This window comes from Camelus ferus, chromosome 17 (assembly GCF_009834535.1).
Source record: "Camelus ferus isolate YT-003-E chromosome 17, BCGSAC_Cfer_1.0, whole genome shotgun sequence".
Classification (NCBI taxonomy): domain Eukaryota; kingdom Metazoa; phylum Chordata; class Mammalia; order Artiodactyla; family Camelidae; genus Camelus; species Camelus ferus.
This window is the reverse complement of record NC_045712.1, coordinates 39,396,046-39,407,962: the sequence shown is the minus strand read 5'-3', so window position 1 is coordinate 39,407,962 and position 11,917 is coordinate 39,396,046. Positions and strand designations below refer to the sequence as shown.

General features: G+C 41.3%; 1 protein-coding gene across 1 annotated transcript in view; it reads left to right on the top strand.

Annotated features, from left to right (window-relative positions):
• Positions 1-230: 230 nt before the first annotated feature.
• GASK1A (golgi associated kinase 1A) overlaps positions 231-11,917 on the top strand; it is an 82,983-nt gene continuing 71,296 nt past the window's right edge. The window contains exons 1-3 of the mRNA XM_032459104.1: positions 231-300; positions 3,245-3,327; positions 5,741-5,858. The gene's annotated coding sequence lies outside the window, so the exon portion shown is untranslated. The remainder of the gene's footprint in view (positions 301-3,244; positions 3,328-5,740; positions 5,859-11,917) is intronic.

Here is an 11,917-nt window from a genome sequence, read left to right as displayed (position 1 = left end):
TGTGTTGACAGCGCAGTGTGATGACGTGTTTCCGACACAGCTTTTTTTTTTTTTTTTTTAAACGCGTGAGGGTTTGGTTTGTAACAACCGGCAAGTGGCGCTCCAAGCCTGTGTTTACTGGAAAGCTGCAGGGCCTACCCAGAACCCCCACGCAGTGTGATGACGTACTTCCGGCAAGTCATTTTTATTTATTTATTTTTAAACGTGTGCAGGTTTGTTTTTGTGACGACCGGCAAGTGGCGCTCCAAGCCTGTGTTTATTGGAAAGCTGCAGGGGCTGCCCAGAGCCCACGGTGAGCAGGTATGTTTTAGCCTGAGAAGGACGGGAAGGACCCCAGGATAGACGGCGCGGCTACTGCTGCTGCTGGGGTTTCCATGCCAATGCTTGGGCTCAACAGTTTTGGAGGAGGCGCCGGCAGGCCACGGACGCCGGCTGCAGGCTCCTGCCCGCTAGTTTCTCGTCCCGAAACAGCGTGTACTGACAAATTCAGGTGCTGCCAGCGAAGTCCTTAAGGTGTCAACAAATCTCTAGGACACTTGTCAACAGAGAACACGTTCCTCGGGCACTCGGGCCCCCTCTTGCCCCGGTTGCAGAGACCCCACCCAAGGGTTGCAGAGACCGGCACTACCCCAAGGCTTGTGTACAACTTAATGCTCTTTTCCCTTCTCAGGCGGTCCCAAGAAATCGGTCTGTGATCACTTTTTTCATTTTATTTGACAGGCCTGGTGTAAACCCAGTCTGGAAGCTTATTACTATCCATACATCAGTCAAAGTTTCGAGAATACTGAAATGGTTGCTTTTTCCTCTCCCAGGTTGGAGGCTACTTGGTCCACAAAATTGGAGAACCTGGTGCCCTGGATTTGCGTTGGGCAATTTGAGTGTTTAATCTAAAAATCTCATGATGAGTTATATCAATCAAGCACCTAATATCTGTCAAATGTTTAGCACATAATATCCTATGTACAGTATGGAGATATGGAAAGATTTCTTTTTTTCCCCTTTTTAAAAACATTTTTTATTGAGTTATAGTCATTTTACAATGTGTCAAATTTCAGTGTAGAGCACAATTTTTCAGTTATACATGAACATACATACATTCATTGTTACATTTTCTTTCTCTGTGAGCCACCACAAGATCCTGTATGTATTTCCCTGTGCTATACAGTACAATCTTGTTTATCTAGTCTACATTTTGAAATCCCAGTCTGTCCCTTCCCAGCCCCCGTTCCCCAGGCAACCACAAGTTTGTATTCTATGTCTATGAGTCTGTTTCTGTTTTGTATTTATGTTTTTTTTTTTTTTAGATTCCGCATTATGAGCGATCTCATATGGCATTTTTCTTTCTCTTTCTGGCTTACTTCACTTAGAATGACATTCTCCAGGGACATCCATGTTGCTGCAAATGGCGTTATGTTGCCGGTTTTTATGGTTGAATAGTATTCCATTGTATAAATGTACCACATCTTCTTTATCCAGTCATCTGTTGATGGACATTTAGGTGGAAAGATTTCTTGATGTTCTCTTTGCATTCTTTATTTCATTCTTCTCATTACATTCTTTTAAATTTTACTCATTTCATAACCTAATTGTTAAGGTTTATATTCGGTCAGATAAAACATCTGGTCCCTGTCACTAGTGAAGTGTGTTGTGTTGTGGTTTGTTCCCCACTTGGGCTTGTTATTTATGCTTCAACTCCATAGCTATAGTTTTCCCCAAAGGAAAGTAGGAGTGTTTTGTGTTTTGTAGGGTGGTCTCTGCCGCTGTTCTACTTCAAGATGATTTGCATTTCACAGGTTGTCAGCTGTACAGATCACACCTTTTTGCTTAAGTCCGTTTGTTTAATATGTCAGTAATAGTAATATCCACTGTAAGGGACATATATTACAAAGATATGATGACAGTATTATGATTTAAGAGAATTAGAGTATACAAGAGTTACCTATTTACTCAGTGTGAATCACTACTTTTGTTACTCTTGGACAGAAACCGGCCATGAATTTAGCAACATTACTTGTGTAGGTTGGCATTGTAGTTTCTTTTTTGTTTACACTTTTGACTGCCTTTTTTCCCCCACTGGAATCCTGTAACTATCAAGGGTTTGAGGTGTGGTTTTTAGCCTCCCCTGGCAGCTCTCTTTCCCTAACAGCCTCAGCTTCCTCTTCCTTTCTGAATAGCTTTCTGGATTCACTAAGAAGGGTCAGTGGAGGAACGGACAGTGTACTGACGGTATAAAGTCCTTTGTCTGACGGACCCTGAGACTTAAAGCAAGCTGCGATAAGTTAGAATAGAGTTGTTTTTAAGTTTTACTAGTACATGCACTTTTATGTTTGTTAATGATGTCCAGTCTAACAAATGGTAGCTATTTGTATTTAAGTGTTACTTTTAATGCATAAACCTTGCTGATTCACTCTACTAAATTGCAGAAGGCTTACTTCCTAATGATGAACTAATTAACTGACCTAGAAAGGGAGTTGGAATTAGTTTTGAAATGAAATTGCTTGGCTTCCCTGATTCAATAATGTTTAGAGCTTGGTGTATTTGAGATGTCATGCAGTTGTTGGATCGTTTAATATGGCAGTGTTTTTCTTCTCACCATCTATCCCCAATATTCTTATAAAATTGTAATCTTATAATCAATCTGCATTTAGAGGAAAATATAGTAGTAGGGAGACACCAAGATATTCCTAATAAAGTATTTTCAAATTCTGTTTTGACTTTTATTACTTATGTAGTAAAACTGTCCTGTCCTAATATCTTAAGTAACATAAGAGGAAAAAGAGATTCTGAGGTCTTATAATGTTTGATGAGTTTCTTTTATGTGACTCATTCCTGTCTCAACTGTGTGGATTCTAGGGATCTTAACTGGAGCTCCAGCTTTCTTTTCAGCCCATAACACTCTCTGCTATACACCCTAGTTTCCTCTTCTGTCCTCTTTCCTAGGATGCCTTCCTTGGAGTATCAAAAATTATGATTTCATCGGTACATCTTCTCATCCATTTGCTGAACCGGTCAGCTGAATATGTACATAGGAAATTGTATGCTAATTACATTATTGAGATGATTTCTGCTTCTGTGCTCCCCTTTATGCCTAGTATCTCACCTCTGTGAGATGAGAATTGCCACTGATACAAGGCGATAACTGATGAATAGTAGTTCAGGTAGCTTCAAAAAAGGGTGAGTCAAATGTATGCAGGAGTTGTGGTCAGTAAATTATTGTCACTAATGCTTCTTTCTTTACCTTCAGGTCCTGAGAGTTTTACCCTTCTCCAAGACAGAGGTGAATGAGGTCAGATGATGACAGCAGTGACCTTAAGAGCCAGGCCCCAGGTGAGCTGGGTTCCTTCTGCCCCTGCACCTATGCTTGTGCGTATGTGTGTATGCATTTGTATATGCATATATAAAAGTATACAAGTATATATGAATATATGTGTATATGAATTATATATGCATATATAAGTATACATGTGTATATAAAAATGTATGACATATTTTGATATGTACATATATAAAAATTATAAATTTACTTTCTTATTGAAGTATAATTTATTTACAATACATACAACTCACTGTATAAACTCGCATTTTAGAAATACATACACTTGTAAAACCATCAGTCATGTTAAGACATAGAACATTATCAGAACCTCAGCAGGCTCCCTCATGCCCCTTCCCATGAAGGCCACCCCAAAGTTTACCTTTATTTTGACCTTTATCATCATAGATTAGTTTTATTTGTTCTTAAGCTTCATATAAATGGAATCATTCAAAATTTACTCTTTTGTGTCTGCCTTCTTTTGCTCAGCTTTATGTCTGTAAACTTCACTCGTGTTGTTGCACATAGCAGTAGCTTTTCCTTTTTCATTGCCAAATAGCTTTCCATTATATATTATATCACATTTTATTTATTCATTCTACTGTAGATGGTCATTTTGATTGTTCCAGTTTTTGACTACTGTGAATAAGAAGGCAGTGAACATTCTTGTATATTCATTTTGATGAACATATACACTAATTTTTCTTGGCCATATCTTAAGAGACGAATAGCTAGGTCATAGGATATGTTTGGTTAGTTTTAGTAGATGCTGCCTGATGATTTTCTGAAAGGGTTGTTCCAATTTATACTTTTACCAGAAGTACGTGAGAGTTCCAGTTGTTCCATGTCCTTGCAAATACTTGTCATTCATTCTTGATTCATTGGGGTTTTAAAATTTCCTTTTCTCCATTAAGCCATGATGCAGAGCACCATTTCATGTGTATTGGATACGTGGATGTCCACTTATGTGAAGTCCCTGTTCAGATATCTTCCCCATATTTTATTACATTGTGTGTCATTTTTTTCTCCAAGTTATAGTTCACTATTATGGATATGAGTCCTATGTCAGATATATGTATTATGACATGCCTTCTCCCAGTCCATGACTTGCTTTTTTACCCTCTTAATGTTGTCTTTTGATAAACAAATTTTTCTCTAGCCTTCCCCAATTAAACAGTACTTTCCTATGCCTCTCTAACCTCACTACCTCTGGGAGGGGGTGGGGAGTCATAGACAAATCTGAGAGCATTGTGCCTGGGGTAGTGAGCAGGAGACAGGAAGGAGAGAAGAACTGGGATGAAAGCAGAATTGGGAACTGACAGCAGTATGAGCAGCCCAAATAATCACCCAAATATATTACAAAATGGGGAGGGGCTTGGAGCTAAGGTGGCAGCCATATCCCATTGTTTGTTAGTTTTTCTTTTATGTATGTACTTTCCTACTCAGGCCCAAGCCCATCTTCTGTATTGTAGTCTATTTGGAGGTTGTATATGTTTGGAAGCTCATAATGGAGATGTATTGGTTCTAACTGGGTGAACTCTGGCTGGCTGCCCTTTAATTTTTGTCCTCTTCCTCTGCACCTTCCAGATTTTACACAAAAGCCCTGCAGGCACACGAGGAACCCAATACTAAATGCATGTCATTGTAGATGCCCTTCCCAAGCCTCTCACTGACAAAGTCCTGAGGCCTGGGATAGCGGGAACTTGTTTCAGGAAATCAGTGACTTTTGAGGACGTGGCTGTGTACTTCACTGAGAAGGAATGGGCCAGCTTGGTGCCTGCTCAGAGAGCCTTGTACAGGGATGTGATGCTGGAGAACCATGGGGCTGTGGCCTTCCTGGGTAAGGCCTCTCTGCCACTGGTCTCTCTGGGCCCTCAGAAGTTAAAGGGTTCTCTTATAACTATTAGCTGACCTCAACTGGCAATGTTAAGAGTTTCCAGATATGGAGAGCCCTGGAGTCTTCAAGAAGATTTTCCTTCTTTTTACACCATAAAAGCCACCCTCCCTGTCTGTAACTGCCTTAGAGGTGATTCTCTGGGTACAGCAGGGCTAGAGTCATATCTTGGCACCCTCACCCTAGTATTGAACCTCCAGATTGTCTTGAAGGAACCCAGCCCCTTAGTCTCGCTGTGAGAGTTGCTCCTAGGAGCCATGTAACTTTTCCACAGTTATTTTCCATTCTTTAACAAAGAAGATAAAGCATATTGTTTCCCTTTAAATAGAAACTTGCCTCCCAGAGTGTTCCAGGCTTCTTTGGGAGGACTACCGAGACCTATTCCCAGGACCCCTGCCTGTACGTCTTTAGGGTACATCTTGCCCAGTCCACCCAGGAATTACTCTCCTACCTTCTGGCTCTTCTTGTGGCCATAGGCTGAGCTTGACCCTTGCGACTGTGCTCCTCATGGTGTTGTGTCTTCTTCCTGTCAGGCAGCATCACCCACTTCTACACCAGCTCTGACTTACCATCTGGAGCGAGGGAAGGAGCCATGTTTCACCCAGCCACAGAGAGTCCTAAGCAGAAGGAGCGGGAGAGCTGGCTCTCCAGGTGGGTTAAGCAAAGAATGCCCTTTGCTTTTATTTCATCAGAACGAAAGGTGTGTTCTCTGTGCCCAGCGTTATGGAGTACTTTGGGATCCTTAATCACATTCTGATTGGTCTGTTTTTCATCACTTTTCATCCCCTTAAACTGTAGTACACAACTCCCTGCTTCAGTTTCTCACACAATGGGATGCTTTTATCCCTGGGGATATGTGGAAACATTTTTCTAAGAACCTTACTTATTATGTGTGATAACCTTTTTTCAGTTTCCCTCAGTTTTACAAAATTGTTAAGCCCAATGCAGTATTATCTGTCAGCTAGCCAACAGAACAGGTAGAAAAATTTATTTTTATTCTTAAATTACTATTTTATGTTATTTTATATTTTTTGAAGGAGCTAAGGTAGAATTTATATTTATAGAATTTATTAAAAATTTTGTATATTTATAGAACTTATTTTACTAACCTTCTTCTTCTAAATTTTTTTGATTCTTTTCATTTCTTCCTGTGGATTTGAGTTACCATATGGTGTTACTTCCTTATTTCAGTACAGTCTTGTTTCCACTTACCTCCTTTGTGCTGTTAGTGTCAGATATATTACATTTCTATAATTTCAAGTACATATTGTTTTATATAACTGCTTTTTGAATATATTATATATCTTTTCAACATGATTCCGTTTGTCTTTAAAACTTTCTTGCTTTCTGATATGAAGGTATAGCCTTAGCCAACCTTATTGATAAATATTTTTTAAAAGTCATTTTTATTTTCAAACACTTGGATATATAAAGAAATGTGGAAAGTTGTCATGAACTTATACAATGACATGTAAGACCTCAAAGGAAGGTAATATTTTTGGTAGACTGTGGAGGCCTGGCCCCCTCCCCTCCCCTCCCCTCCCCTCCCTTCCCCTACCCTCCCCTCCCCTCCTCTCCCCTCCTCTCCCCTCCTTGGGCTTCTCCTCACCCTAGCATGCTGCAGGGGAGAAGCTGGAAAAGTGCAGTTCTGTTCAGCACTGCATGTTAAAGGCAGAGTGCTTGAGAGCACAGACCTGGGAGCCAGAGTGCTGGCTATGAGCTCTGTGACTTTGTTTTCATTTTTCTCATCTCTAAACTGGGGACAGTAATGGTATTTGTCTTACCTGTCAGTTAAGTAAGTACCCCATGTATTTGGCACGTAGTATATGCTCAGTGATTATTAGCAATCACCATTACTCACATTAATTCCCACCCATATGTGTCTGCTTTCTTTTAATGGGCTTTACTTCTCCTCATCCTCTGTCTCCCGCTTTACTTCTCCTCATCCTCTGTCTCCCTGGTTTGTCCTTAGCCCCTGGCGGGATTTCCCTTTTCTAGACTTGCTGATGCTTCTTGGCTAGAGTGGGAAGAGCCTTGGGACTTGGATCTTCAGGGTGGTTTGTCCAGAGATGGTATGAGGGGCATTTATCAGGGTGAGTGCTGGGACACCGGCTACTTGCCTCCCTTTACCACATTTAGTCTTTATTCTGAGGGAACTTCTGTCATCATATTTCTGAGACTTCTCAGGAGAAAGGATCCATTAGGAACTCACAGATCATTAATTCAGTAGGATTGTGCCTCATTGTCCTTTTATGTTGCAAACTGTTTTTGATGAAGTAAATCTGAGTGCATTCTCCTAGAGCAGCTCTTTTAAAATGATGGTGTATGAAAGTTTCACCAGAGAACTTGTTAAAATGCCTAACGAGGGCTCAGTCCTGTCCAGCCTATAGCCCAGGAATCTACCTGTTGAACAGAGCATTCCCGGTGATTCTGATGCAGACAATGTAAGGACCACATTTTGGGAAATAGCCACCCATAGCCAGTCTGGCACGGCAGAGACTTGGTTACGTTATGATTTGTGGGTTAAGTTATTTTGGGTGGTGGGTGAGATCTGTGTTCTCCTAACCTAATACTATTTCTCCAACTCTTTTATGTGCATTACTTATATTTCCCAAACAAATTACAAGCTTCCTGACAGCAGGGATAAATTCATACTTTTCTCATTTATGCCATAACATTTTACACAGAGTTACTTGATATTCTTTGTTGTTTTTTCACTTGATTGATTCATGAGATTATCTCCTAACTTTAACCCTCCCACTTCTTTCTCCATTCCTTCCCTTCCCTGTCTGTCACTTTCTCATCCCTTTCTGTTCTCGGTGTTTACGCTGTCACCCATCCCTTTATTGCCCACCCTTCCCTCACTGACTCTCCTATCCTCTAGGCCATCTTTTCATCTCAAACCCTTTTAGACTTCTAATCCTGATAAAATTTTCTCCTCTCTCTTGGGATCCAGAGATTTTTCTTGCCTTGTCTTGCTCCCTACATGCTCTAAAGGCATTTTCTGAGTATGTAAAAGCTGCATACTAATAGGACATATCAGTGTTACCTGATGATTAATTCAGGCAAACTGTAGCCTGTGGGGAGAGTCTGTCTGGCCCACCACCTGTCTCTTGTTGTATGGCCTCTAAGTGGTTGAAGGAAATCAAGAGGAGAATACTATTTTGTAACACAAGAAAATGATGTGAAATGCAAATTTCGGTGTCCATAAATAAAGTTTTTGGGAATACAGTCGTGTTTACTCATTTACGTATCGTCTATGCTGCTTTTACACCACAGAGTGGACTACTTGTAATAGAGACCAAATGGCCTGCAGAACCTAAAATATTTAATGTCTAACCCTTTACAGAAAGAGTTTGCTAACCCCTGATCCAGTTCCCTCGAGCAATGCTGAGAGGTGGAATTTTCATGTATTTCTTCTTATCAGATGGAAAAATCTGGGCTAAGAATGAACATTTGACTTCAAAACACATAATTTCTGATAAACACAGATCCTGTGGCATGGGGTCAGGTGAATATCTGAGGGAGAGATATTCAAGATACCTGTGCGTCCGAGGGCAAGTTAGTTAGGTGTAGAGGAAATTTTGCAAAGGATGGAATGAGTAAGTGAGAGAGATTTTGTGAAGGAGATAGTTAATGGTGAGAAACTTCCTATAGCAAATAGAATCCATCTGCAGAATAAATCAGAAAATAATATCTGTGTGTGTTTTTGGTGTGAAACACACCTGCAGGTTCCAGGTATACAGATTTTCTGTAAATCTGATGTATGGGGCAGACATTGTGATCATAATTTAGACTATTTTCAGCATCAGAGGAACCACACTGGAGAGAAGCCCTATCAGTGTAAGGAGTGCGGCAAAGCCTTTAGCTTCAACTCGAGTTTTATACATCACTGAAGGATCCACACTGGGGCTCCTACGTGTGAAAAGAGTGTGGCAAGGCTTTTAGGTCCAGCTCCCAGTGCACCAAACACCAATGAATCCACACGTGGGAGAGGCTCCATGAGTGTAAGGAGTGTGGCAAAGCCTTCGTTTTCCAATCCACCGTGTTTCATCATCGGAGAGTTCATACTGGGGAGAAACCCTTTACATGCAAGGACTGTGGTAAGGCCTTCAGTGAGAAAAATACTTTTATTCGATCTCAGAGAAACCATGCTAATGAGAAACAGTATTTATATAAGGAGTGTGGCAGAGCTTTTCATGTGAACGCACAGCTCATTCACCACCAGTTGCTACACGCTGGAGAGAGACGTTACTGATGCAAAGAGTGTGGGAAAAGCTTCACTCAGAACTCAGACCTTGTCCAGCATCAGAAAATTCACTCTGGGCAGAAAGCCCATCAATGTAAGGAGTGTGGGAAGGCCTTCAGGCAGAAAGGCAGTCTGCGTCGACATCAGCAAATCCACACGTGCAAGGCAGATTTCAAACAAAGTGCAGGATTGAAAGTGCAACACCACAGGCTCCATGTTAAAGGAGGACACTATGGATGGAAGGATTGCAGGAAAATCTTTATTTAAAATTCAGATTTTATTCACCATCAGAGTATTGGAGACAAGCATTTAAATGAAATGGTTGTGGCTCCTGTGTCGATCGCCCAAGTGCAGCTGATAGTCCTCCCCTTCTTGGCCTGGCCACACCCATCCCGCCCTGCATCTCTCCTCGCCCACAGGGCTCCCTCTGCCTCGATCATTTCTTTCTCCCCCTCCTCTACACTGCGTGCTCTCTCATTTCCTACCTCACAGCCCTTGCTCTTTCTGCTTCCTCGGATGCCCCCCACTTCTCTCTCCTTTGATCTTTCCTGGACTTAAAGAGGCCCTTTGAAATCTGCAACTTTGATACTGCCTTTACGCACTATTTTCTGTGCACCCTATTCCACCTTGAATTGTCACCTTTTCTGTAGATGGCCACATTACACTTGATATTGAGTTATATGTTGGGGTCCCCCCCAACTTAGTGATCTTGTATTTTTATTTTCAACTGTTGCAGCCAAGTTGTCACTTCTAAAATACCAGATTGAAAAAAAAGCCAGAAAGTTTTGATATATTTCCACTGTAAATGAACGTATAGGGTGACCAGTTGAGTATAGATGATTATAGAGATGATAGAAATGAGCAATTCAACCCAGAGAGGGAGAGATTTAAATAGAAACTGAAGATACTGCTGTAAGAAATAGACCTTGTAGAGAGTTGTTTATGCCTGGACCTTTCAGGGGACTCTAACCCTGTATTGAATGGGAACTGGTCCTCAGTTGTACTTCTTCAAGGGGCAGTTTCAACAGGGCTGCCCCATGCAACCGAGTACTATCCACTGGATTCATTTGACATTTCTCAGGAGACTGATCTATTAAAGGAAAAGTCAGTTTGTTATTTTTTCATATGGTACATCTTTTCTGGTCCAAAGGATTATTTGCTGTCTAGTTTCTACCTGTCTGTCTGTCTCCCTCTCTCCATAATAGGATAGTGTAGCTTCACTATGAAAAGGTATGAGCCTAATAGGTTAGCTGTTTATAATGACATTTTCAGGAAATAGGGTGATAGATGACCTCCCTTTCCTGTGTTCCACCTTGTTTGTATCTTGCAAATGTTACCTTCTTGTGTTGCAACCAAAGGTTATGCTTGGGGGGAAGCTGTAGTTTAGAAAAATACAAGTGAGCCAGGTGTTGATGATCCTGTGCCAGGACAGTCACAACCTGTTTAGAGACAATTTTATCCAAAGGGAGAGAGTGTGAATTCAGAACAAGATCCTGTAGCTGAAAGCAGCCTTGTTGCTTAGAGAAGGGCCTAGAGGAGAGAAACCATGAGTAAAGAAAAGAGAGTCAGGTTCTTGCCTGGACCGTGGTGCTTGTGACCTGAATGTATTATCTGGTAACCACACTGCAAGTAATAGATGATCAGTAATTCAGTTCATGCAGAGTTCTGGCTATCTGGTGAGAAGGATGCTTGTCTTTGAGATCTGGGTATTAAGAGGGAAATAACCAGGCCAAGGAGGAGATAAAGGAGACTAACTCTCACCTTAGCCAGTCCTGTATATTAAACTGGGGCCAGCGTGATTCTGTTAATCTTACATATTTGTAATGACCAGCCTGCATAGAACTCCTTGTGTCTGAGGTACACTGAGCCATTTGAACATGCTAGGGACTTGAACATGTTTAGCATGATACTGGGGGTTATCTTGAGAATTAATCACGAGAGGTGAACAGCACTCTAGGTCACTGAGAAACTGGCGTCCCATGCTAAGGAGTTTGAACTTCATCCTTGACAGGGGAAGCAAGGTCATTGTGGCATGGGAAGAATTAAGGGTGGATAAAAAAGGAGCCAGGAAAACTAGATAGACCGGCGGTTCCTAAATGGGAGTCTGTGGACTGGTGCAAGTCCATGACAACATTTCCACCTCCCCGTGACATGAGGAAAACGAAGTGGAAATCTGGATGTATAGGTGGAGCTGTGTATGTTCACCTAGGATGGCCCACAGTTCCTGGAAACTTACACTCAAATTGTCCTTTTTCCTTTTTAGCATTAAAATGGTCTTTTATGAAATGTGAGGATTGTAGACTTTCATTGCAGTTCTGCTCTGTTTTTAAAAGCTCTGTTGAAAAAATAAAAAGATGGTTGTGCTTTACTTCTGCCCCCTTCCCTGGCCATTCGTGTTTTAAAAGCTATCCTGTGGAATCAGCAAGAAAGCTAATCAGTATCATAAGCTTTTCTGGATCAG